This window comes from Lycium ferocissimum, unplaced genomic scaffold (genome assembly GCF_029784015.1).
Source record: "Lycium ferocissimum isolate CSIRO_LF1 unplaced genomic scaffold, AGI_CSIRO_Lferr_CH_V1 ctg3383, whole genome shotgun sequence".
In the NCBI taxonomy this organism is placed as follows: Eukaryota; Viridiplantae; Streptophyta; class Magnoliopsida; order Solanales; family Solanaceae; genus Lycium; species Lycium ferocissimum.
The window spans coordinates 12,071-16,926 of record NW_026725392.1 but is presented as its reverse complement, the minus strand read 5'-3'; the positions used below and the strand labels follow the sequence as shown (position 1 = coordinate 16,926).

The 4,856-nt window shown below is 36.9% G+C and overlaps 1 long non-coding RNA gene across 1 annotated transcript; it reads left to right on the top strand.

The window, feature by feature from the left end:
- Nucleotides 1–2,792: 2,792 nt before the first annotated feature.
- On the top strand, nt 2,793–4,307 carry LOC132044059 (uncharacterized). Its single transcript, XR_009412017.1, has 3 exons — nt 2,793–2,861; nt 3,207–3,278; nt 3,922–4,307. It is a non-coding gene; the product is annotated as an uncharacterized LOC132044059 (long non-coding RNA).
- Nucleotides 4,308–4,856: the final 549 nt, after the last annotated feature.

Sequence of the window (4,856 nt, the reverse complement as noted above, 5' to 3'; positions counted from 1 at the left end):
ACGTACTACAATCTCAACAAAGCCTTTATAACTTATAAAAGAGGATTGAATCATACCTTTTTCTCTCAACTTCTTCACTCCACCAATTTGCCCAAACGACGAAACCAATGGGTTATCTTCCGAAATAATTGCACCACGTTGTAGAGGGACCTTGAATTAGTGGGAATTCAACAAGAGAATAATTTTTGAGACAAAATTTCTTTGGTCTCCTCTTCACCTTCAATGGCCGAATGGCCTTTGTTTTTTTTTTCTCCTTCTTTCTTTCTTTCTTCTTTCTCAATTTTTCTTGAATCTTCTAATATTTTCATGCCAATTTAACACATGCAAATTAAATAAAAAGGCATGGGTTGGGCTAGCCTTGTGGCCGGCCACCCATGCCCTCTTTGGGCCTCATTTCTTCTTTTATTTTTTGAATTTCCCAAGCCCAATTACTTAGCCCATGTTTTTGGTAATTCATGAAACCATGTTTCAAAATTCCAATTTTGCCCTTAGTCTTTTCCGATATTTCCACGTCTACATTTTCCATAGCCAATTTATGAACCAAACAAAAATCAATACATTACAATGTCCTTAACCTTCCTTAATATTTCCGCGTCAATATTTCCTTAAACATCCCATGCACACTAAGTAGAATCCAATTGGAACCTCAATTCCTACCATTCCGACTTATTCCCGATTTTTCCGAACACGCACAAAATGCGAGGTGTAACAGTCTTGACCTTATTAGGGATTAGTGCTAGTCTCTAAAGATAAGACTACTTGATAGTGGTAAAAAAAAAAAAAAAAAAAAAAAACATTCTAATTAAAGAGTCCAATGTGTGTACAGCTATGGTGGTTGACTTTAAGGAAATTTGTACTAAAAAATATACAACGTTTATTATATTTATTACTTTTTAGATTCACAAATATGCACTGGGGGAAGAGAGTTAAAATTGACAAAAGTTATTTGGGGTACTTAAATGTTGTTCTTGTGTTTAAATCGTTAATATATTAAATATGAGTGTTAGTGACTCAAAATTTCCGCAGATGGTTGTCTTCGATAGAAAGTAAAAATAGATCAATGTAGACTTTGTAGCTGGTCTATACGTTCATTCCGAAAATCGTGATTGTAGCTTGGGTGATATTGATTGACTTAGTGAGATTGTGTACCTGATTTAAGCTGAACTATTTTTATATATCATACTAGCTTATATGGCGTTATGTGTCAGAGATAGTGCAATGACATGAGATGTCTGTATTGTCATGTGTGACAAGAATAACAGTGCATGGAACGTTTATGTAGGAGCGTGTGGATGTGTTCCAGCATCGCTATACGTGAAAGTGTTATGTAGGAGTGTCTGGATGTGTTCCGAACACCACTGTACATGTGAGTGATATGTAGAAGCATAAGGATGTGTTTCTAACATTGTTGTATGTGAGAGCATTATGTAGGAAGGTTTAGAGGTGTTTCAGCGCTACCGTTTGTAAGATTGGTGGATGTGTTTCACCATAGGATTGTGGTTGTGGCGCTTGGATTGTAACATCCTTAGGTGTCCAGTCTTAACATTAGTCGGATGGATATTACCTGATAAGTGGTTAATGATCAGTTGCTTTTGACCGAGTTCGTGTATGATAGTAGTTTGCTAACTCAATATGCAAATCTTGTCGTTTTAGGTTTTATATGAATGCTGAAGTCTTACTCTATCTATTTGGTTGAACACTCTAAATCCGAGTAGTTGGGTCTAGACTTGGATTAGCAAGCCTTGAAGAAGGTTGCATTGAATGCAGGAACGATTTTGGATAGCATAGAGTAGACAAAAGTCTTATAGTGATAAACAAGATTGTGAATTGGAGCTTAGGAAAGGGAGCTAGATGAAAATTTGACTTGCGAGAAGGTTCGATATCTATTGTAAAGACAAGTGCGATAATTGAGCTCGAAGAAGGTTGCTCAATTGGAAGTATGGTGTGCAAATCATGTTTTTTTAAGGCTTTATAAGGACATCGATATCGTCTCTAGTTGGGTAGTTTGAGGTCAATAAGATAATGCTATTTTATTAAGAAAATAAGTGTGATAGGCCCTGATAAGGTTGGGTTGGACCAAAATACAGCTTGGAGCAGGTACAGGTTCCTTTTCTCTTCGGACAAGAAAAAAATTCATGACTTAAATTTATAGTGAGTGACTGCTTTTAGTGGTTTCTTTTACCGTTAGCGGTGTTGCGTGAGATATTGAAAGAAGGATAAGTTGTGGGGTGCAAGCGTATTACGATTAGATTATGGGCAATCGGTTGTGGTGGAAGCTAAGAGACTTGCTATGCTACAAGAGGTACATGTTATATTATACGAATAAATTCCGAGAGTGCATTTATGATTTGATCCATGTTATTGAGACTGAAATAGTGCTGGTAAATGAGAATTGCATCTTTTTGTAGGAAGTTGTTATTATGTATTTGAACACATGACTTTGTTAATTATGGATGAAGTATTTTGCGGTCAAAGTATTATAGTAGGACTATCTACAGGAAAAGATCACTTGAGAGTATGTGTGAGACATGTGTACTAAGTATTCATATCCTGACAATTCCGAAGAGCTCTTGAACACATTCGAGGACGAACGTTATTTTAAGTGGGAGAGGATGTAACAACCCCAATTTTGATGAGGGGTTAATTTGTAATTTACCAGAAGAGGAAAAAAAAGGGGGGGGGGGGGGGGGCGGCCGAAGCCCAAATTTGAAAGGAAAGAAAAGAACGATTTAAAAAGGCACGAAAGACAACGTTCTTAAGTCATAACGAAGCATAAAACGCAGAAAGAAAAGAAAAGGGAGGGAGAAAAAAGAGAGGAGAAGAAAAGAGAAAAATAGGGATTTTCAACCCTAATCATCAAGGTAATGCCTCTAATCTTTTATTTAAGTTTATTACATAATTATGGGTGAATCTTTATGGTAAAAACATAGGGATATTTTGAGGAATTGAGAAAGTTTAGCCCTAAAGCTCTTCAACCTAAATCATTGATTTGAAGGAGCAAATAGTGTCGGATTTTAGACTTCTATATAACGTTGGAATCCTCTCGTTAAGGCCTTCCCGAAAACATATTTCTTATCGGGTTTTGAACACATTGACCAGAGAGCGTTTTCGTACTTTAAAATTTGATTTTAATCGTTTAAGCCTCTAAAAATATAGAAGTGGTTTACCCTAAGGGTTTTGACCATTCTAAATTCGTTTTGGTGTAGTTTGAGGCAATTCGGAGACTCGAGAACGCAGTTTTGATTTATTGGGAACTATGCTTGAATTGTGAATTTGAGGTAAGTGAGACTTTAAAAAGCTTTGGGTACTTGCTTTTCAAAACCCGTTTTAAAAATATGTTTTGTCTGCCTGGTCCATGCGTTGGGACGAGCGTGTGCTTGGAAGAATCGGTGGTCCTTGAGGCCAGCCTCATATACTTTATTTTCAAATACTCTAAAACTCTCTTTATAAATTGTTTCGTGAAGTCATACGGCTGTGAGCCATGAGATTGTGGCATTGTGTATGCTTCCCTTTGGCATTGTGTATGCTTCTTGATTTTATTGGACATTGTGTATGCTCCCTTAGCATTGTGTATGCTTCTTGATTTTATTGAGGCATTGTGTATGCTTCTCGAGCATTATGTATGCTTCTTGATATAGTTGACACATTGTGTATGTTGTTGTGGATTCGTGGTGTTGTCTTTAATCGCTATTATGACAGTCCTTAGTGTAAATTGTGTTGAGATGTATCCTATTCTTGATAAACCATTGTTGGACCTTGTCGGATATTATATTACAATATAATCCTTGTGCATAATATTTTGTGCTTGTTGTGTGTTTGTATTTTCTAACACTTGTTCCAGGGGTATTTAGAGTGGCGGGTCAAGGATCTTACTAGGTTATATTTACATATAGCTCACTCCTTACCTGCATGTCTATGTAGAAACTGTTGGTGATGACGAAGCTAGTAGCTCACGAGTTTGCTAGAGTTAATCTATTGGTTGAGGTGAGCCGCCGCTTTGTTCGTGGAGGCTACCAAAAGTGTCTTTATCATTTATTTATTAATGCTTTTTTTTTTCTTTTGGGATTTACAAACCCGAGTCTTTTGTAATTCTCTTAGAGGCTCCATGGTCTAGTGTGGGATTTGGGCATGAGCATTTGGTTAATATTTTGAGACACTAATTATCCGTAATTAATTATTATATTATTTGAGTGCTTATTTAATTTGGTTAATGCTGTAAAATTATGGTTAAGATATGAAAATATGGTTCGCCTGGCCGGTGGTGTGTGCTGGATGCCAATCACGTCTAGGGGGTATTTTGGGACGTGACATGAGTACACATTGATTTCATGTACTCACTCTACACTTGAGCACATTTTTGGTGTGCAAAGTCTGTCTCTAGCACTAATGTTGCTCGAGGCTTCACCGATCATTGAGGAACCTATCTTGGAGGATTCGGAGTGACCTGCTAGCTGATTTGTGGCACCGGATTCTCTCTCTCTTTTACATTATTCTGTCTTTTCTTCTTTTCAGAAAGTGTATTTAGATGATATCTGGAATTATATTTGCTATCTTAGTAGTTCTTGTACTTGTGACACCAGATTTTGGGTGGTTGTACTTATTCCGCATAATTTTGGCTATGAGACTTAGTTTATGACTCTTAAATGGCATTATTTATTTATTTCCATACAATATACTTGAAAAAATTGGTTAAATCAATTGTAGATGGTTCGCCTACTGGGTGTGGGGTAGGTGCCTTCATGGCTTTGAAAATTGGGTCGTGACGTGATTAAAATGAACTAATAAAGAGGGAGTAATGGGGATTAAAGGGGTCCAGTACTTGTGCGGTGACAAGCATTTGTATTGGGTACCAGTAC